We start from the raw sequence: 24,273 nt of genomic DNA on the forward strand, positions 1-24,273 counted from the left end.
TGGTGGATCGTAAGATCACATTTGGATGATGCTTCTCATTGGGGTTTGCGTAAATTTCTTGGATGAACAGGAAGCGGAAATCGATTGCTCTAAGCACCACCGAGGTTGAATACATTGCTGCTAGTATGGCCTATTATGAATATGTTTAGTTGAGGAAGATCTTTAGTGAGCTCTTTGAGCATGTGTTGGATACAACTGTGATCTACTGCGACAACCATAGTGGTATTCGCCTTTTAGAGAATCTCATGTTCCACGACTGCTCCAAGAACATTGATATTAGGTACCACTTTATCTGAGATATGGTACAACGGGGAACAATAAAGCTCCAACACATTAGGACTAATAAGTAGGTCGCAGAAATCCTCACGAAGCCCTTAGGGAAGGTCAAATTCTTAGCCTTCTGAGAGAGACTTGGAGTCGTGGAAAGATCCTCCCATGAGGGTCCCACTTGAGTTGGACATTGATCTATGGGAGCTCCTGGGGGATTGGGGTACTTCTTGGAGCTATGAGCGACCATAGGGTGAGTTGTTCACCTTCCACTATTGGTTTGTTGTGTACAGGGTGAGTCATTCACCTTCCCCTGTGACACCCCATGATGATTGACATGTGTATAGGGTGAGTGGATCACCTGCCTCTATGATACATGTGTGTTGGGTGAGTGGTGCACCTTCCCCTACGATTGACATATGCATAGAATGAGTGGTTCACCTTCTCCTATGGCTTATGAGCAAGATGAGTGGTTCACCTTCTCTTGTTGATGTCGTAGCATACATCCTACCCATGTAGTTTGAGACTCGTGGGAAGTACCTCTCATATGGCCAATGAGTTGGGAAAAGTGGATAGGGACCATAACACTACCGATGGATGCATCATGTACTGTCGTACTCCCTATGTCTAGGATGCATGGTGTTCAACAACTTGATCTGGGATCAAGTCTGACTGAGGTTCTACCTCTAGACTGAATTTTATCAGTGGAGAGTGGTAAGATCTTGTGACTCACTCTTGATCGATTCTTCTTCATTATTCATATCAGTGTTCAATAGAGCAAATATGAGATGAGATATAGAGATGGTACAAGATGACAGGATGGCATGATGATTGATGATGATGGATGGATTGATAGGTGGAATTCTCCCTAGTTGAGAGGGAGTGTTAAAATTGGAAACTAGGGACAAAATTCACCTTGGGACAACTTAGATGGAGATGATGATTACATTAAATTCCTCTTTTCGAGAGGACCAAAATTGATAAAAAGATCATCCAATTTGGACAAGCAAAAGTGTGTTTTTGAATTTATGCCCACACATGTGCAAATTGTTAAGGTCAAACACATCATCATGTAGGCTCATGAAGCCCAATGGATGTGACTCTTCACCCTCAACAACTTGTATAAATACAAGTGCCCTCTCACCTCATTTGGCATCATCATCACACACATTTATTCTCTCTCCTTCTCTCATTGGTTCATACATCTATTGTGCTGATCTTCTCTCTCTCACCAGTGTGGCAGAAGGACGAATTTTCTTAGTAAATTGCAAGGCTGAATTTCAGGACTGTTGTAGGAGTTTGACCAGCGTTGACCGGGCACTTTAACTCATTCTTTGACTACAATTTTTGTCGGAAAATTTTGTTTTTGGCAGGTCGTACAATTGGGCACAGGAACTGAGAATTTATGGGCACCTTGATCGCATGGCTAACTGCAAGGTTGACCGCAACCTTGACCACAACGTTGACCAAGTTTGACCATAATTTTCAGGATTGTTTTGGGCTAAATTTGACAGCCTTATCAAGCAGAGTTTGACTACGTATGACTGAGCTCCAAAAAGGAATACTTGTTGTTGCATTGACCACCTTTGACTTTCTGATTAGGGTTGAATTTGACTACAAATTTGACACAGTTGTTTTCACTGTGATTTGGCAAGTCAAATTTTCACTTTTTTACTCTCTCTCTGCTGAATATTTGATATAATAATAATAAGAAGAATTGATCAAAGGGTTTTCCCCACATTGGGTTTTTTCCCTGACATCTGCCAAATCTAGTGTTCTCTTGTCTTGTCTTGTCTTCTGCATTTTATTTCATGTTCCATGTATTTTTATTGTCAATGTGATTAATCTGTTTGATATTTAAAACTAAATTGGAAATTGTCGTTGGGTTTTTAAAGGAGCATTGAAGTAATTGTGCTAAGCATAGAACATAACATTGTTAACTAAAACTAACACAACCTATCTATCCACTTTGGGGGTTAGGGAGGTTATAACTATAATCTGCCCTCCCCCTTAAAAAACAACATTTTCCTCTAGGCTAGAGATGACAAAATTATTGAAGGATTTTGTTGGACACCTAATTCGCTAAGGGTTATGGTGTGGAATATGAACAATCAATGGAGTCCAATAGACCACTTGGAATATGAAAATGAAGGGTCATAAGACATTATATAAATATGTATATCATTGTGAATAAAATGTATCTGACGTTTATCTTAATCTTGCCTATTCATTTGTGGGTGTTTAACTTTGGTATCAAAGTGCAAAAATCCATGCCCTACTAAAGTTTGATTCACTAGTTTTGTGGCTTTTCTCTATATGTCATTATTATCATTAAATCTACAATTTTGAATCTCTTTTAAGCTAAATTCTAGTTACCTATCTACCAAGGTTTTTCTGTTTAGTTGTAACTATCATCTTCCTATTGCACCTTCTTTGTGGAGCACCGGTAACCCAACATATATCTGTATAAGCATATTAATAATTGATACTACTATAGTTGCCAAAGCCAGACTCTACTACCTCTTGCCAAACCTGTCTTTTTTGCGCTTGCTTTACTTCATAGGCTATGTATTTTGACCCTGCACCTGTTTCTGTCGTTCATGTTGATTCTGGTATTGAGCTCTGCCAATCACCAGTCCCTCAATTCTTATGAGTTGTGCCAAACGTTTTGCCACTTTCGTGTTAGTGAAACAAAACCATAACATTTAGGGTTGAGACTAAATGATCCACCCGCCCTCACACTTGTGATCTTTCTCACCATATGCCTCTATCACAACAAAAAATAAAGCTCCATATTGAACATGGTTGAGACGTCCTTCCACCTCCTCTTTCTCATATTCATTGTTGTTATCAGGTTCACTAATGGGGACACCAAAAATCTCATAGAGCTTGCCAATGCTTCACACCGAGGTGGATTTGTGTTGTTTTGAGTTAGAGGCATTTTCAATGTAGTTTCCATTGTTTATTTTAGTTATATAGGCTATGATTCCATCTCAACTTTGGCCAAGAAAAACAAGAATCCCTCCAAGAGCCTTCCAATCAGAGTCTCAAGATATGACGTCGTTGTTTCCCTTCTCTATAGCTCTCTACTTTCTCATGCCCTACAATGATTAATGCATCGACTATCCTCATAGCAGATTCGTTCAAGAAATTGGGAGTACTATAATTAGGGGGAGATGATTGTTGAGTCACTGTGTAACTAAGACAACCAATGTATGAACTAATTGTCATGTTAGTGGTAGAACCACCATTACCAATCTCATTGTCGCTATTGTTGCCCATCTCCACCAATTTTGTTGCATTGTCATCTGCACTGTAATGATACGATAGTTTTCTCTACTTCTTATGATTGTTGGTTCACTAAATTTAAAGAAACGGTCACAACCCTTGGGAATGGTGCTCTTGGAGGTGAAACAAGCAAGAAGGCTGAGAAATATCACTCTTTCCATAGCTCAAAGTTTCTTGGTCGATGATGATGTTAGCTTCCTCAAATTTCTAAATTTCCAGTGATTTAAAAAAAAGTATGAATTCTAGCTAATTGATAAAGAGTTGGTGCTAGATATTGTGTCCATTGGTTTTTTAAAGCACCTAGACCATAACCATTTATAGCCTAAGTTGCACGAAACGGGGAAACGGGTACGAGTTTCCAAAACGGGTACAGGTACGAAACGTGACCCCCCCAAATTTTGGAAACGAGGAAACACAATATATATATAAGGACATTTAAGAAATATGTGCAATCATAAAGCATATATGATACATTCTAATTTATTACGTTATGATTAAATTGTCAATTGTCAATGCATAAACTATAAGTCTCTAAATTTACATCACATTTACTCATGAATGATCACATAATGAAAATAGAAATATCCAAAATTAGCCACGAGAAATTTCTAATTTCTTGTCTCGTGCTTGATTAGGAGTCTCCTCCTACATAGTCGAACGACCTTAGTGCTCTTTATTAAATACAAGTTTCATACCCTAGTACCCTACATGCTCTTGATTATTAGGAGTCTCCCCTGCATAGAGGGCTTGGTTCTCTTGATTAAATACAAGTTCCATACCCTAGTACATGACAAAATCCAATGGAAACATTGCAATCCCCCCAATCCTGAAATCTTGAAAAACAGATAAGTGTACTGGATTTTGAGTGAGATTTAAAATTCTACTTTCTCCATATGAAATCCAATGAGGGCGAAACCACTCTCAAACATCCCGAGTCATTTCATGGTAATGTTAAAAATTTAAGTAAAACATTACCATGAACTGCATATCAACACTATGGCCATAGGCTTGAACATTCGGCTGCCCCACTCAAAAAAATCCTTTTTTTTAATAACTTGAGAGACATCTAGAAGCATCTAGAGGATATTTGAGTCGCCCAATAAAAAATTAGAAGTGAAAAAATTAAAAAAAATACAAGAAAAAGTCAAGTTACAGGAGGAAACTCCGACATACGGCCCGGAAACTCGTTTCCGGCCGTACTGGCCACGTTTCCTCCTTGAGAAACGGTCCAGTATGGCCGGAAACAAGTTTCCGGGCCGTACTGTACAGGTTTCCCCATTTCTGTTTCGTTTCAGTATGAAAACAGACCCTACACCCACGTTTCCTGCAACTTAGTTTATAGCCAAAGGAGCTAATTAAAATTTGATACGACAACCTTGGAGCCTAAAATGCTTGTAAGGCTCATTTGAATTATATTACCATCTTGGCATTGTTATCGACACTTTGTGTTCCGAAATTAGTGGAGGTCATATCGATACTGTATAAAAGGATTGGAGCCATTGCAAATGGCTTATGGGCATTTTTCCAACTAATGAGGCCCTTCGACCTTTTGTAGTTTCTTATGCCTTAAATGGCTACAAGATGTTTTCATTTGTGACTTGGAGACCAATTGTTGCATAGAAATGTCTCATTAACTTTGTTACTCATTCACTCTTCATTGATTATTCGATTGCTAGTGTATTTTCAGTAGAGATTGAAACACTTCAATATTAAGTTTGAAGTGTTTGTAAAATGATTGGAATTGGTGAAGTATTAGAGTTCCTCAAAACTCTGATACAATCTATTGTCGATGACACAATAAAAATCAACAAATCCTCTCTTGCTGACTGTTAGAGCCTAGATTGACCTCATGCTGAATTGAAGCAGTTCTAGGGTAACCACAAACCACGCTTAACCTGGTAGCTAGCCCTACCGGGTCGAGAGAGGGCTCTCTCCTTATGGATATTTGTCAAAATGACTGGATCAGATATGGATTTTAGGCTAGGTGTAGTAGCTCAGAGGATTTTGATTGAATTTGTTGGCTTTTGTTGCTAGATCAAATGGAGCCAGGTAGTTTTGGGTCTCGGAAATCAAGTCAGGATGCAGGGTGTTCTATGGGGCGAGGTAGATAGGTGCATTGGAACTTGAAATTGAGTGAGATGATAGGTCTAAGACTGGTGAGGAGCTGAGGAAGGCATGCAAATATCATGTATCCTTCTCAAACAGTAGAAAACATAGAAAATTGAATGGTTTCCCAAGGCAAAGCACTGTAAACAATGAATTCTACCTATCTATCTTGATATCATTCAGCTAGAAGAAATGAATTAGATTGTGGCATACATAAAACATGTGAAAAAATAATAACAGAAGGAGAAACTATGCAAAAACACCATACCACAAGTATCCCATAAAAATCGCTGCAAATCCTGGTTTATTTCCTTGCCAAACTGCTGATAAAGGTGTACAATGTAGCTTAGAGCATCCAAGAGAGTCCAACCTTTGCTAATGATAAAAAAAATACATAATATAGACATCAAACCACCTATGCTAGCCATCAGGGGTCGAATCCAAGAGAAAATGAGCTGTTACAACCATTTCCAAACAGGGAACAGGAATATAGGCAGTGGAACAACTTGCCTCTATAAGCATGGAAACTGATTCATTGACCCCCAAACCACCTCAAACTGATGAATCTACCCTATAAGATCATTTCACTATTACATTTACATACCAAGGCATTAATTACAATCATAAAATCATCCATGAAGAGAGATAAAATCATCTTGCAGTGAAAATAGGCAAAAATTGGATTTTTCTGGCAAACTAGCCAAAAGCACAGCGCCATGAGCCAGATGCACAGTGCCGCTTCACACCCAGTTTTGGAGGCCTTCCCCTTAGCCAAATTGAGCCCAAGATAGCTCATTGGAAAGGTATTCCTGTCTAGTTTTTGGAACATCTTGAATTCTTGTACTTGGAAGTCATTTTCCCTGTCAAAAGTCCAATCTCCCAAGACTGGTCAAAATGTGCAGAATGAGGCTGCCTAAATGCAGAGTGCTGTTGCAGTCAACTTTTGAAGGTCTTCCTCAACTCCAAATTGAGTTCATGATAGCTCATTGGAAAGATATTTGTGTCTACTTATCAGTTGACTCATCAATAAAGTCATTTGGTGATTCTATCTAGGAGAAAAATTGATTTTACCAAGGTCACTCCAGAGGTGCGGCAACCCTCCTGAGGAAAATGATGTTTTCGACATGTCTCCCAAACCATGAAACCCTGTAAAAACTGAAAGAGGTTTTTCTTCCTGGGTCAATGATGGACAAAAACCTCTCTCACTTTTGTCAAATTCATCTTATATTTCTCAGAAACATCATTTGAATAAAACCTATCTCGATATGTGGAACAGGGGATTTGTAGAAATGAAGGGAAATGAAGGGGATAAGGGGCTTCTAAATTCTTGAGAAAATTTTGGAGAATAGGGAGGGATGTTAGGAAGTAGGGGAAAGTGGAATTTCAAATATTGAGTGAGGGGAAGGGGTCCAAAAGGGAAAAACACAGGCCTAGCCTAGAAAATTGTCAAATTGTAGCAATAGGCTAGGGTTTGTGGGAAAATGATGAATTTGAGGGATATCAGTGATGGGAAGTGTTTAAGAAGGTATATTAAGTATAGGGGAAGGTGTATGAGCATCAAGATACAAGCTTTGTTTATGATTTGACCATCCAAGAAAAATTACCTTCAAAACCCTAGGAGAGGGAAATGAGCCTTACCTAAGCACAACTGAAGCACGAACAAGGTGTAAAATGACCCATTGGAACCTGAAATGATGATGACAACTCTTTAAATGATGGTACACTGGGCTGAATGGTGATATAGACCAACACTTTGAAAACTTTGGAAGGAGTGAAAACAATCCTAGACCTAATACCTAGTGACCAAATTTTACTTGAAGACTCACTGAAATGACAAAATTTGACTTTGACACCCTAAGACCACTTTGTAAGAGCATGTTTGGTCACTGGTGGAAGGATTCATAGTGACTAATAGATAACAAACTGAGTTTGCAACTCGAGCAAAGCTACAACAAGATGCGTTACAACAGAAAATACAAAATTCTGAAACGGTTTTTGTTCAGAACAATCCTCTATTTGAGTTTAATACAGACTCCCATTAACAACCAGAAAGTGATCAAACCAGTGAACCTGAGGTTGATTCAGATCATGTGCCCATTTCAGGAGAAATTTTGCATAAAGATGTAGAGGTTCAATGTGCTCTTCCCAAGCCCATTGGCAGACCTTGGGAAGAATTTGTCAACAACAGAAATAGGTTCAGTCTTATATATGAAAATGATGTGTCCTTTGATATTATAGACTACTCTAAGCCCATCCAATTTCATAGTGGTTGATTTCTTCATGATAGTTCATCTTCACCTCTTCTAGATCCTTCTCCTCTTCCACAACAACCACATCAAATTGTCAAATGCCAACATTGTGACAGAGTTGGCCATGTGAAAGATCATTGTTTTGATATTCGCTCGTATGTGCATTGTCATAAAAATACTCATCATTAAAACAAATGCTTTAGAAACAAGCCTCCTACAAGAATGAAGATTCACCTTGGACGGATAACTTCTTGGCAATGGGATTCAATACCCAAGAAGATATTTCCATCATCCCACATAATCTATTCTCAAGTATCAACATGTCTTGCAATTGAGAATTCTTCATCTTCTCACCTTGTATATGACAAGGGGGGAATTAATGGTCATCTACAAGCTTCAAAGATACAAAAAGTGATCCTGGGCCACAACCTAAGCCTACAACCAGATTCAGCCATACCCATATCCAGAGTTGTAGCCAGAGACAAAGCAATGCCCCATGAGCATGCTTTTGGTTGGTGGCCTTCCTTAAACAACCACAAGTTGAGACCTCAATAATCTTCCTTTTCAGAACATTAGGGAGCACTTCCTCTAGCAAAAGACTTCAAATTGTAGCTAGATTTGGAATTGTTCTAGAAATTGCATCAAGCGTTCTAGGTTGAGACCTCAATGGTATACCTTTTCAGAACATTAGGGAGCACTTCCTTTAGCATAAGACTTCATCTTCTAGCCAGAATTGGAACTGTTCCAAGAACTGCATCAAGTGTTCCAGGTTGAGACCTCAATGGTCTCCCTTTTAAGAAAATTCAGGAGCACTTCATCTAGCAGAAGAATTAAGTTTCTAGCCATATTTGGAACTATTCCAAGAAATGCACAAAGTGTTCCAGTGTTGGTAGTCAGACTTAAACCACCACTGGTTGAGACCGTGAGTTCTCCCACCTTATACCATCATCTCAAGGAGTACATTCAACCAATTGTTGGCATGCATTTTTTTCATTTTTGTATTGCATTTCTCTTCTTGGACTCATATATACCCCTTTGGATTAAAGGGGGATTGTTGGACACCTAATATGCTAAGGGTTATGGTGTGGAATATGAACAATCAATGGATTCCATGAAACCACTTGGAATATTGAAACCAAGGGTCATAAGACATTGTATAAATATGTATATCATCATGAATAAAATATATCTCACATTTATCTTAATCTTGCCTATTCATCTGTGATTTATTCAATATATTTCTACTCATTCCTATGTGGCATCTACTTGTAGAACCTATCAATATGGATATATTGTTGTATTCCTGTTGTTGATAGTGAGGATCCTACCACTAACTTGACTACAACTATTAAGGTACTATAAAGTCGTTAAATCACATTCCCAAAGCAAGTGTGCCAAAGTTGATGTGAAGTGGTCTACGAAAGGAGGGAATTAAGGAACCCCCTATCAACCAACATAAGTGGGCACAAGCAAAATAATTTTGAAGGTCTCAAATAAAAGTTGGAAGGACACACCAATAGGTACATCTCTTGCATGCACTAGATGGAATAACACAAAGAAGAGACCCCTTGAGCAACAATTGATAATGAAAGTCATTGAGAGAGACAAGGACTTCCATCAATGGTGAAAATGGTATCCACTGTACAACACAGATCCTTATGTATTAATAGAGGTCTTGATGTTGAACACATGGGAAACCACTTAACTAGTGACCATTAATGAAATGTTATCTAATGAGCACCAAGCAACGAACAAATGATGAAAATAAGCATGGGGTTCTACTATATGTCAAATTCTCAAAGCAACGTGTCATAGTCAATGAGAGATGACTCACTAATGTGAAGTTAATGGAGATATTCTACACTCGCATAAGTAAATAAAAAAGAAACTGATGATACTATGAAAACTTGAGAATTGGGAAGTTTAACATGGATGATTAAAAATATCCTAGGAATATCCAACACAGGTTTGAACATACCATCAACATAGGCATGACACAATCATGACTTGGGAAACATTGACACAAAGTGGAACAATAATATAAGTTTGTGACATAGGACGCAATATCATCGAACTCTCCATAGTGACTAATAGATAACCAACTGAGTTAGCGATAAACTCGAAAATCAAGGTTAGACTACTGAAGGCCATACTAAAACCCAACTTGTTGAGTGGATGACTCAAAACTTGGTGCTTCAAGGGAAACATAGTTCAACATAGTTGCCAACAAAATATAAATATTTACTCCTTTTTTACCTCTCCCATCTTTTTTAATCTTATTTGATTTTTTGTCTTTTTCATGTTGTTAAAGCCTTAAAAAAATGTTATAACATAGTGGAAGAAATGAATTTCATGGAAAAACAAAATAGTTCCTAGTACATGGAACATACCTATGCAATATGCAAGGACAACATGTAGGATATGGACTCTCTTCAAGGTTTTTCCTTGAGGGATACAAGGTTCTTGGCTATATAGGCAACAAATGAGAAGGAAAGTGGCTAAAGAGAATGTGGGAGTAGTGAGCAACAAATGGAAAACCAAAATAGGAATTAGGCTCAAAAGTGCAAGCAATATTATGTAATGCAACAGATGCAACTCAAAACATAAAAATGTGGGATCCCCATTGGTGACGCCCAAAAAAAGATAGAGAGGAATTCATGTGGCTTCAATGCAAAGTCATTTTGTACTAAGACGCTTTCAAGGCTACGAAAAACCTTAGGATGGGCAACAAAAATGAAAAACAAGGCTCTAACTAGGGCACTCATGAACGAGAGGCTCTACCGCACAAATTATGGTACTTTAAACAATGAGAAGGCTTCATGTTGTAAAATGGCGGGGTTAATCCTAAGGTCAAAATGGAACCAAAGACTGATAATGCATAATGCAAGGTGAAGAACCTAACCTATATGCCAATTTTAAGGTCCTTCTCTATCAGAGTGAATCAACTAGAAAAATACCAAATAAAATTCTCCAAAGTCCTGTAGACATGATTAACAACACTAGACCAGAAGTTAAGAAATCCAATATAATAATTTCTAATAAAACCTATGTTTTAGAGGAAAATATTGAAAAAAACAAACCTTAACAAGTACAATATGGTATAATGAACCACGTAGTAGTGTATCCTATGCATAGTACTTCTTTAATTAGGTCCTCCTATGAGGTTCATGAAGAGGACTTATTTTGAAATCAATCTCTAAAGTCTCTAGTTTATAAATAAAGGATGAAGAATAATGGATCTCTTTCCATGGTCTTTCAACTGTATTCATGGCTTCAAGGATAGCCTCATCTAAAGGAAATTCAACATCCAAGAAATCACATGAACTTGGAGGATTGTTGGCCCAAATATAGATGGGTGAAGTGAATTGATCGTATTTCATATAATGATGGAGATTTTGATTAGAGGTGGTAGATTCTATTAGCAAAGACTCATAAATACCAGACCTTAAGGACATATAGATAGTGAGATTAGACTTAAGACAAAAATCACAATGGCTGAAGCCAACACGTGTAAGCAAGGGCTCACATGCCCCTATTGGATAAATTGCCTAATTAATTGTTGAGACCATGTCTCAAGAAGGAAAAATAAGTGTAAAGACCTCTTCTCATAAGAAGTTGATGATTGAAGATATAATGCCACACAATTCCCTTGTGGTGGGATAGAGTCCACTTGAATAGTAGGAACATATTAAGGAGTAGCTTGGGCTAAAATTGAATTAGGATGGTAATTATTAGATGTAGTCTTATCAATAGTGAAAATTCTTCTATTATGAGGAAAATCCATCGTTTAAAAGAGCATACACACCATAGACATAATCAATCCTAGGAAGCATGTTGAAGCCCAGTGGGCTATTCACCACTGTCATATCAACTAGTATAGTCTTCCCACCTAACGTGATAGCCATTTTAGGAAGTATCCCCAAAGATTCACTAGGTCATCTAGAAAAATCTACTAGTTAATTAGTAACTGACATAAGATTGGGAGAACCAATAACTTACCAAACTGAGAAGGATAAGATACTTACAGAGGCTCCTTCATCTACTATACATTGGTAAATGTTTGTTGAATAAACTTAAATCCTTATTTGGAAGGGTGTAGAAGAAGGAAGGAAAACCTCCACAAGATTATTCCAATCAAAGGAAACCATCACAAAATTTAGAGGCAGCATGCTCCAAGTGAGTGGAATTCCCCCCTGTTTATAAGCTTTTAACCTAGAAATGTAGAACCCATGGTCATTAGACACATCATACCCTAAAATAAGAGTTGGATTAGCTAAATATTGCATCAGTTTGACTGCTTTAGTAGATTCATCACTCTAAAAGAATAGTGGGATTAGCCAAAGATATCATTGGCTCGAACACTTCAATAGATGTATCACTTTCCAAAAGAGGAGTGGGATTGAATGAAGGTTGCATCAACTCAACCACTTCATCAAATAATGGTTGAATAGGTTGCTAGGAAACTATAGGTGGTTCAAAAGTAGAAGAACCTTTAAATAGGGGTTGCATTCTTTGTACCCTTAAAATATCATGGCATAAATAATTAAGGCAATCTCTCTTGCAATAATTATAAGGGAACTTGGGCTTATGTCCTCTTTGTCTAGATTTGTTAGCAATATCAATGCCCCTAGTTACTTGAATTGGTTGGTTGCTTGGTGCCAACATGACTTGAAATGGCTAATTGTGTGCCGCCAACATAACTCATAGTGGTTGATTGTGTGCCCCACCATGACTCATAATGGTTCATTTTGTGCTCCCAACATGACTCATAGTGGTTGGTTGCTCATATCCAATATGATTTGTAGTGATTGGTTTCTTACCCCCAACATGGATGATAATGGCTAGTTTCTCATCTCTAACATGACATGCAATGGTTGGTAGTAGGTCTCCAACATGAATCATAGTGGTTGGTGACTTTTCTCTAATGCGACTAGTACTAACTAGATTTCTACCCCTAACATGACTTGCAATGACTAGTGAATTTTCCCTTTGTCTTTGCTTCTTCTTATTCTTCTTCATATTTTTGTTCCTTTTAGGCTTCTAGCTACTTGTAAGTAGACTTTCACCAAATGAGGCTAAAGGAGGAGGACTAGAGTTTACTGGGGAAAAAAAGGTGAATGGTCGACATCAACTTGATGCTCTTGACATATGGCGATTATCTAAGAATACCCATAAGTTGTTGGAACATTCAGAGTGATCCACAACCAAATTGGTATTGTTGTAGTCAATCCAAGAATGTTCAAATTGGCTATCTAGGGTGCTCCAATATTTTGGAAGAAAGGAGAAGCACGAGAATCCTCTTGGGAAGGGGTCCCTTCGTTGGTACCCTAAAAAAATTTATTCGTAAAGGTCTTATGCATAGGTTTTCCCCTTGCAAAATTGTTCACATCTGCAAGAGCCTACTCCAATAGTGCTCATGAACTAATGTTGTTTAATCTACAACATTGAGGAGGAAACTCTAAACTTTCAGGAGAAAGACCTTACGTCCTTCTAAAATGGTAGAGAAGTTAGTTAACCACTTTGAATCAAAGACTCAAAAGTAATGAGATTTAATCAACCTAGGGCTAACTAAATAAACAACACAAAGCACATAACTTTCAAATTCATAAGAAGAATCAACATGCAAACCATTATCCCAAAGCTCAACCTAGGTTGATTAGGACATTTATTAAGGTTAGTTTGGAATGATGAGGGCCTAAGTCCAACCAACAAATATTTGGGAGATAGTTATGGTAACTTACATGTGACACCCACCAAAGGTGCAAGTACCCTTCTAAATATGGGCACCCGTGAAGGTGAAATGGCTATTATGCATTTGTCTCAAGTACCAGGAGCACTTTCCATTCACAATCACCCATGAGAGGCCCTGTTATTCACTTGACCTACAAGAATAACATAATGCTAGTGTTGGGTGTGAAGCATGATTATTTAGAGGTCATTGTTTCAGCCGGATGTATACCACAGGAAGATTGTACACCCCTCCACATGGGGGGGTGGGGGGGGGGGTACGGGAGGGACTTGCCTCCCCCGCTGGGGTTCGGGGGCCAGCGGTCCCCTGGCGGGGGTTTCGGGGGCAGTGCCCCCAAAGCTAAAAACGGATGTAAAATTGCCTTGTAAAAGTATAGTAATTTCTAGTCAATGTGGGCCGTTCATTAGGCGGATGATCTGACGGTATAAATTATGTTTAGTTTAGGGTTTTTTTCCCTAGAAGGCAACCCCTCTCTTTGTATGAGGGTATTGTATTGAGGTTGTGATATAGATGTGTATTCTCAAAGCGAGAAACAGATGGGTGAGATTGAGAGAGAAAACAGAGGATATTACAACAGATCTGATGTAGGTTGTGTCTCTTCATTTTGCTGGATAATAAAAAGGAAGGACTAGCTGTTCGGGGTGGACATAGCCCAAACTGGGTGAACCATGTATATCTGTGTCTCTCTTGTTTTATGCATTTTCTATGTTTATATTTCTGCAATATTTTATGTGTTCCATTGCTCTGTAATATATAATTTTCTAACAACTAGTATTAGAGCCGAAGGTCTATTTGGCTGACAAACTCACAGGAGAGAAGGGTTCCTGGTTCGAGTGGGAGCAATGGTGAAATATGGTAAGTTTAGGGTCAAGAAATTTAACGGCCAAAACTTTCCATTGTGGAAGATGCAAATGGAAGATTATCTGTATCAGAAAGATCTGTACCTACCATTGAGCGGAAAAACAAAGCCGATGGCTATGACAAATGCAGAATGGAAATTTCTCGATAGAAAGGCACTCGAAATAGTACGGTTGTGCCTCGCAGTGTCGATCATCTTCAACATTTCAAAGGAAACAACGACAGAGGGTTTGATTCAGGTGTTGGTGAAACTATATGAAAAACCCTCGGCCTCAAACAAGGTATTTCTTATGAAACGATTATTTAATATGAAGATGTCGGAAGTTGGATCTGTTGCAGACCATTTAAATGATTTTAATACAGTTACAAGTCAGTTAAGTTATGTAGGGGTAAACTTTAATGATGAAGTTAGAGCTCTGTTATTCTTGTGCTCATTGCCAGAAAGTTGGAATGGTTTAGTAATGGCCATTAGTAACTCTGTTTCTGGATCTAGTACTTTAAAGTTTGATGATGTTGTCGGTGCTATCCTTAGCGAGGAAATGTGACGGAAAAACTCCGGTGAGACATCGGGTAATGCTTTGAGTGCAGAGTCTAGGGGAAGAAGAATGGAAAGAGGAAAGAGCTCAGGATATCACAGTAAATCAAGGAAAGGCAGATCCAAGTCCAGATCAGGGATAGTGTGCTGGAAATGTGGAAAGAAAGGACACCTAAAGAAAGACTGTAGATCTCGGAAGGGAAAAGAAGGAGATGCACAGCAAGAAAAAAATCATGAAGCAAATGTGACAGGTGAGGTGTTACAAGATGCTTTGATTCTTTCTTTCGAAAATATTACTGATTCCTGGGTGGTAGATTCAGGGGCCTCATTCCATGCCACACCTGATAAGAAATATTTTCATGACTATGTTCAAGGAGATTTTGGACAAGTCCGTTTGGGTGATGATAAACCCTGTAAAATTGTTGGAATGGGTAAGGTTCTTGTAAAACAGCAGAATGGAAACCAATGGCTACTAAAGGAGGTAAGGCATGTTCCAGATCTGAAGAAAAATCTGATTTCAACAGGGCAGTTAGGTGGTGAAGGTTGTGTGACAACTTTCACAGATAAAGCTTGGAAGGTCACCAAAGGAGCCCTGGTAATAGCAAAAGGTGAAAAGGTTGGTACATTGTATTTAGCAATGGTATTTCTAACACTGTTAATGCTTTAACTTCTAAGGGAGCAGATGCAGCATTATGGCATCATAGGCTCGAACACATGAGTGAGAAGGGGATGAAGATTCTTCACTCAAGGAATTTGTTGCCGGGTTTGAAGAATGTTGATTTGGACTTATGTGAGAATTGCATTTATGGAAAACAAAAGAGAGTCAGATTTCTCAAAGTTGGGAAAGAAAAGAAGAGCGAAAAATTAGAGCTTGTGCATACAGATGTATGGGGGCCTGCTCAGGTATCATCTCTCGGTGGCTTTCGTTATTATGTTACTTTTATTGATGATGCAACTAGAAAAACTTGGATTTATTATATTCATAATAAATATGATGTATTTGATACTTTCAAGATATGGAAAGCTTTGGTTGAGATTGAGACAAGGAAGAAATTGAAGTGTCTCAGATCAAACAATGGAGGTGAATATTGCAGCAAAGAGTTTGATAGGTACTGTTCAGAGCATGGAATTCGCAGAGAGAAGACAGTTCCAAGAATACCACAAGAAAATGGTGTGTCAGAAAGGATGAATAGAACAATCATGGAGCATGCAAGGTGCATGAGATTGCATGCAGGATTACCTTTACAATTTTGGGCAGATGCTGTAGATACTGGTGTTTATCTAATAAATAGAGGGCCTTCAAGTTCCTTGGATGGTGGTGTTCCAGAGGAAGCATGGACAGGTAAAAAGGTAAACTACTCTTTTTTAAAGCCTTTTGGTTGTGAGGCCTTTGTCCATATTAATAAAGAAAATAGAAAAAAGCTTGAGGCAAAATCAAAGAAATGTACCTTTATTGGATATGGTGTTAATGATTTTGGTTATCGCTTATATTATTATGAAAATCACAAAATCATTAGGAGCAGAGATGTAATATTCAATGAAAAGGTCTTGTATAAGAATCAGTTGCAGGAAAAGAAACAGGAAAAAGAAAATAAGGAATACACAATTCTTGATGAGATCACTGAAAAAGTAAAGGTGCTTGAAAATAATAATAATCAATAACCACAACAACAACAACCACCACAACAGCAACAGGCACCCCAAACACCTGAAAGTGGTGTTAGAAGATCTACCAGGATAAGTATACCCCCTGAACGATACTCTCCTTCATTATATTATTTATTGTTGACTGATTTTGTTGAACCCGAATGTTATGAAGAAGCAATGCAGGTTGAAAGTAGGAAGAAGTGGGAGCTAGCCATGGAAGAAGAGATGGACTCCTTAATGCATAACCAGACTTGGGACTTAGTCAGGTTGCCTGCAAGTAAAACTACATTGCAGAATAAATGGGTTTATAGGCTGAAGGAAGAGGACGGAGGAAATCAGAGGTACAAAGATAAACTTGTGGTGAAGGGGTTTGCACAGAAGAAAGGTATTGATTTTGATGAAATATTTCTCATGTTGTTAAAATGACTTCAATCAGAACTATTTTAAGTCTAGTAGTAGTTGAAGATTTGCATCTTGAGCAGTTAGATGTAAAGACAACCTCTCTCCATGGGGATTTGGAGGAAGAGATATATATATAGTAGCCACAAGGATATGAGGTAAAATGGAAGGAGAAACTAGTGTGCAAGTTAAAGAAGAGCTTGTATGGCTTAAAGCATGCTCCAAGGCACTGGTATCTAAAATTTGACAAGTTTATGTCTGAACAAGGTTATACTAAATGTCACTCTGATCATTGTGTTTATCTGAAAAAGTAAAATGATGGCAACTATATTATATTGTTATTGTATGTAGATGACATGCTTGTTGCAGTGTCTAACATGCAGGAAATAAATGTGCTCAAAAGAAAATTGGCAAATTCATTTGCAATGAAGGATTTGAGAGCTGCAAAACAAATCCTTGGTATGAGAATAACTAGAGAGAGGAAAAATCACAAATTAACATTGTCTCAAAATGAGTACATACAAAAGGTGTTGAAAAGATTTAATATGCACAATGCAAAACCAATTAGTACACCTTTTGCTAGCCATTTCAAACTTAGTAAGGAGATGTGCCCAAAGACCCATGAAGACATGGATTATATGTCTAAAGTTCCATATGCATTAGCAGTTGGAAGCTTAATGTATGCAATGGTCTGCACAAGGCCTGATATTGCACATGCAGTGGGAGTTGTAAGCAGGTACATGAACAATCCAGGAAAAGAACATTGGATGGCAGTGAAATGGATTCTCAAATATTTGAGAGGTACCACAAGTCAAGCATTATGCTTTGGTGGTTCAAACATTTCTCTACAGGGATATGTTGATGCAGATATGGCAGGTGACAAAGATAACAAGAGGAGCACTACAGGATATGTATTTACTGTAGGTGGAACAACTGTCAGTTGGGTTTCAAAAATCCAAAGTGTTGTTGCACTTTAAACAACAAAAGAAGAGTATGTTGCTGCTACAGAGGCTAGTAAAGAAATGATTTGGTTACAAAGGTTTATGGATGAATTGGGTAAGAAGCATGATATGGGCATGTTATACAGTGATAGCCAAAGTGTCATTCATCTTGCAAATAACTCAACATTTCATTCCAGGACTAAACACATACAACTCAAGTACCATTTCATATGATCAGTGTTGGAAGATGGAGAGTTGAAGCTGGAAAAGATACACACTGGCCAGAATCCTGCGGATATGCTAACAAAAGTTGTAACCAGGGAGAAACTGAGAATATGCCCAGTTTCAATTGGTCTTCAAGGATGATGATGAAGATGAGAAATAACTAGGTCCAAAGAGGAGTCGTTGTCCAGCAAATGAAGCAGTGGTGGAGTTGCTACAATCATTCTCCAAGTGGGAGATTATTGGGTGTGGAGCATGATTATTTAGAGGTCTTTGTTTCAGCCGGATGTATACCCCAAGAAGATTGTACACCCCTCCACGCGGGGGGGGGGGGGTGCGGGGGGGACTTGTCCCCCCCACTGGGGTTCCGGGGGGGGGGCTAATCCCCCCCGGCTGGGGGGTCTGGGGGCCAGCGGTCCCTTGGCGGGGGTTTCGAGGGTAGCGCCCCTGAAGCTAAAAACAAATGTAAAATTGCCTTTGTAAAAGTATAGTAATTTCTAGTCAATCTAGGTCGTTCATTAGGCGGATGATCTGACGGTAGAAATTATGTTTAGTTTAGGGTTTTTTCCCTAGAAGGCAACCCTTCTCTTTGTTTGAGGGTGTTGTATTGAAGCTGTGATATAGATGTGTATTCTCAGAGAGAGAAACATATAGGTGATATTGAGAGAGAAAACAGAGGATATTATAGCGGATCTGCTGTAGGTTGTGTCTCTTCATTTTGCTGGATAATAAAAAAGAAGGATTGGTTGTTCGGGGTGGACGTAGCCCAAACTGGGTGAACCACGTATATCTGTGTCTCTCTTATTTTATACGTTTTTTGTGTTTATATTTCTGCAATATTTTATGTGTTCCATTGCTCTGTAATATATAATTTTCTAACAACTATAAATACAAAATAATATTGCCAGAAACACAGAAATATCACATGAATTGAGACAGACTACAAAGATATTTTTATTAGTCATAAGCATAATACAATGTTCACTCTCCTCTTCTAGGGGGCAACCTCCAACAAAGCAGAGCTCCATTACAATAAAACTCGATTATTCTTCCCTTATTATCTAAGACTTAATATAAGTTTATGACATCATAAACCCTAACTAATAGTGGTCCCTTGCATAATATGGGCTAATCACTTTATTTATTAGCTATGGCATGTTTATAACTAATTGTGGTCCATTTTCTATAATGTGGGTCAACCACTTACAATTAATTATTAATGCGGATAACCGCTTACGACTTTATTGCTTCAACTAACTATGACTTTGACTAGGCCCCTTGAGCTTATTACATAAATAAAGGGTTTAGAGTCAGACCCTAATATGTCCTCCCCCATCAAAAGCAACATTGTCATCAAGGTTGAAGTTGCGGAAACTGTTGAAGAATAGTGGTTGGTTCCCATGTCACATCTTTTGGAGAGGTGTCTTTCCACTTTGTTAATTTTAGATAAAAATGGTACGTTCTATGCTTAAGACAATTTACTTCAAAGTTATTTTAGAAACCCAATGACAAATTGCAATTATATCTAGTAGCAATCACATTAACTTATAAACATTGATAGTAAATGCAGATAGAACATAAAATCATATGCACAAGACAAACCAAGACAAGAGGACACAAGGTGTGGCGAATGCCAGGGACAAAGCCCAATGTGGGGAACCCTTTGATCAAATCTTCTTATTATTCTTTAATAGTTCAGCAGAGAGAGAGAGAGAGTAAAAATACAAGCCCAAAACAAATCTGCCAAATCAGCAGTCAAATCAGCCCTAACTAGAAAGTCAATGGTGGTAAAAGTTGCCCCAAAACATCCTCCAAACAACAGTCTAATTATGCCTTTAAATCAACTCAAATTCTTTAGTCAAACCCAGTCAAAGGAGAGAGAAAGTCTGTTGTAATTTTTGTAGTCAAACCTAAAGTCAACGCTAGTCAAACACCTCCAAATGCCTCAATTTTCATGCCAAAGAATGTGGCCTAGAAAAATCAGAAATTTGGCCCAGAAACTGAAGTCAATGCAAGTCAAATAATCCATGGTCAACATTGGTCAATGCCCTGAAGTCAACGGTCTTTTCTACCCAGAAACTCGACCTCCCGCCACATGTGCAAAGTAGAAAAAAGAGTTTCCTAGCAACATGTAGGAAGAAGAGAGAGAGAAGCCTCCAATGATGTTTGACCCAATCAAGAGAGAGAAGAAGATGTGATGAGATGATGATGTCCAAATGAGGAAAAGGTCTCTCCTATTTATACACAACGTTGAGGGTGAAGAGACACATCTGTTGGGCTTCATGAGCCTACATTTCACTGGAGTCGACCTTGACAATTTATCCATAGGAGAAATAAATTCATAATTCCATTTCTGCTTGTCAGAATGAGATGATCTTTATATCAAAATTGTACCTCTTCGAAAGAGGAATCTGATGAAATAATGATATCCATCATATGAGTTGTCCTAAGGTAGAATTTGGCCCTAGTTTCCAATTTTACTACTCCCTCTCAACTAGGGAGAATTCCACCTGCCAATCCATCATCATGCCAACCTGTCATCATGTACCATCCTGCCATCATTGCTCTGCTCTGCTGAACCATGAAGTAATAATGAAGAAGAAGTGATTGATAATGTATCATACCAGTCTCCACTGACGAAAGTCAGTCCTTGATCCTAGATCAAGTTTTTGAACACCATGCATCCTAGTCATAGGGAGTACAACAATATACAATGTGTCCATCGGTAGTGTTATGGTCCCTAACCGAAATTTCCCAGCTCATTAGCCAAATGAGAGGTACTTCCCATGAGTCCCAGACTCTATGGGTAGGATGCGAGTTGGGGCATCAACAAGAGAAGGTGAACCACTCATCCTGCACATATGCCAGAGGAGAAGGTGAACCACTCATCCTATGCATATGTCAACCATAGGGGAAGGTGAACCACTCACCCTACATGCATGTGTGTGGGTATGGGAAGGTGAACCACTCACCCTACATGCATGTGTGTGGGTATGGGAAGGTGAACCACTCACCCTACACACATGTCAACCATAATGGGGTATCACAGGGGAAGGTGAACCACTCACCCTGTATCTAGAACACCACTAGGGGAAGGTGAACCACTCACCCTGTATCCAGCGCACCACTAGGGGAAGGTGAACCACTCACCCTATGGTCGCTCATAGCTAGCTCCAAGAAGTACCCCATGCCCCTAGGAGCTCCCATAGCTCTGTGTCCAACTCATATGGGACCCTCATAAGAGGGTTGTTCCACGACTCCAAGTCTCTCTCAAAAGGTTAAGAATTTGACCTTCCCAAGAGGCTTCATGAGAATGTCTGCAACCTGCTCATCTATCCTGATGTGTTAAAGCCTAACTTCTCCCCATTGTACCATATCCCAGATAAAGTGGTACCTGATACCAATGTGCTTGGAGCAATGGAACATAAGATTCTATGATAAATGAATGCCACTCTGGTTGTCGCAGAAGATCGTTGCCGTATCTATCACGTGCTCAAATAGCTCACTAAAGACCTTCCTTAACCAGACTGCTTCACAACAAGCCATACTCGTAGCAATGTATTAGGCTTTGGTGGTGCTTAGTGAAACCAATTTCTGCTTCCTGCTCATCCAGAATATAGAAGCAAACCCCAAAGAGAAGTAGCACCCAGATGTGCTCTTATGATCCACCACACTATCAACCCAATCAGCATCTGAATAACCATGTAGTGTAATAGATCTAACATGAAAATATATGACAATCAAACCCTTGAGGTAGGGTAACACCATACAATCACTCCTTAAGGAAGGAGAACACACCACAAGCCATATGCTTGCCAATACAATAATCCTTGACATCTCTCAATGGGGAGTCATTAGCCTCTATATAGGATTCATATATATAATACCATGTGTCATTACCATGATTCTCCCAATACCATATATCTAATACAATGGGCTTATCACATTATTGCTAACTACTTGTGTTCCCTTACATGATGTGGGTTAACCACTTTATTTATTAACTATGGCCCATTACATTATTACATTATTCCCTTGGGTACCTCCCTTTGTACCCCATACTATCCCCCTTAGGTATACTACATTCCACCCCCCTTAAACATGTTTCATCCCCGAAACATAAGAAGAACACAAATAAAAAGATCTACTGAAAAGAGTAGCCCACTAGTACCATGCACATGCATCTAGCCATCCCAGGGACAAATGATTTCTCGATCTAGCCGGCGCCTCACTTGCTTGAGCTGGGAGTTGATCCTGGCAGTTCCTTTGTGTTTATGTGTTGTGGTTGGATCTTCACATCTCTCTATCTATCGTGCGGGGGTTGTTGACCTTGTGGCTAATTTGTTGCCATCTTGCTGGGTGATGTGGGTGGTGATATGTTGAAGTTTTAACCAATGGTGTATCTTTCTTTAATTCACCACTTAATGGAGCTTGATGGGTATCTGGTACATGTTGTGGCGCCTGTAATTGTTGCTTATCTTCCAGTATTACTTTAACCACAGACTCCTCATCTGATGTATTAGTACCTGTAACATTTTTGCTTCAGCCTCCTTGGGCTCTACTAGTTTATTGATGGAAATATCCTATAATGTAATTTTCTTCTTTTTATACTAGACCTTCAGGAATTTCTTCTGCAGATTAATATTGATAGTACCAATAAATTCCATCCAAGGGTATCCCAAAACAACATCCACATTAGCTATATCTGAAGAATAAAAATCAAAATGGAATACATACTTATCCATAGAAATCTTCAAATATTTATAAACTTGCACCTGCTCATTATCAACGTGTGTGTGCTCCATTTGTTTAGCTGGTACTTGCAACCTTTTAACCAAATGAACACTAATAAAATTATGCTTGCTATTAGGGTTGATAGACACAAGTATCTTCTCTTTTGAATACATCCATGAACCTGTAATAAGGATATACCATCAGAAAATAACCCCCTTGCATGTCTCATTCTCCTGTTTTCTAGGATGAGACCATTTGCCTAAAAGGACTTTTTCAAACTCTTCATCGGGAAGGCTTAAATACTTCTGGCAGTCAAGTGATTTCCACCATATGGCAGCCTCATCTCTAAAATTAAGCCATTCGAAAGATCTCCAATATTGCCCAACTTCTGACTTTGCCCACTTTATGAATTCTTCAATAGTAGGGCCATCATCTTTTCTTATAAAAATAAAATCCTTGCTAGAAGCCACGAAGAGGGTTTTGAAAAAATCACTTACTTTGGCGAAAATTTAAATGGGAACAACTTGATCAATATGGCCTAGAATCCTTATTCTAACCTGTTTTTGGAAATGGAACGACCATTCTGTATCTTCTCATGTGATAGAAATTCAGATCTGGGCACTTTGGAATTTCATATTTGCGTTGCAACTGTCCCACCGTCACAAAAAATATAAAAAAAGAGCTGATTTTAAATCAGTGATAACTCCCTCATCTGGACTCTGATTCGACCGTTTTTTTTTTTTGGTAATTTTTTAAGAGGATCCCAGATCTACAATTAGTTTCCCAAAATTCCCCACAAAACTACAAAAATTGGCTAGAGATCCGACGTCCACGAATTTTCGTAGAAAAAATTCTACAACACAACTAATTTTTAAATCAGCGATATCTCCCGCATCTGGACTCCGATTCGACCAATTTTCTTTTTTTAATTTGGGTATTTTTTCACAAAGAATCCAGATATGCAATTTGTTTCTGCAAATTTTTGCCCCAGACGTTTCAGATCTGATTTGCAAACTCACCGCTCTAAAAAATTCCTACAAAAATAAAAATAAAAATCTTTCCGCTTTGCCCAATAAAGTGCTCCGAGACCACTTGTAATAGATCTGAACTGCAAATATACCCAGAAATAACAAGATCAATCCAATAATATAACATGAAAATGTTTCTTTATTGATCAAACCCTTGAGGTAGGGTAACACGATGCAATCATTCCTTAAGGAAGGAGAACACTCCACAGGTCATATGCTTTCCAATACAATAATCCTTGACATCTCTCAA

This window comes from Pinus tabuliformis, chromosome 1_1, assembly GCF_031772625.1.
Source record: "Pinus tabuliformis cultivar Carrire ecotype Pingquan chromosome 1_1, CPIR1, whole genome shotgun sequence".
Lineage (NCBI taxonomy): Eukaryota > Viridiplantae > Streptophyta > Pinopsida > Pinales > Pinaceae > Pinus > Pinus tabuliformis.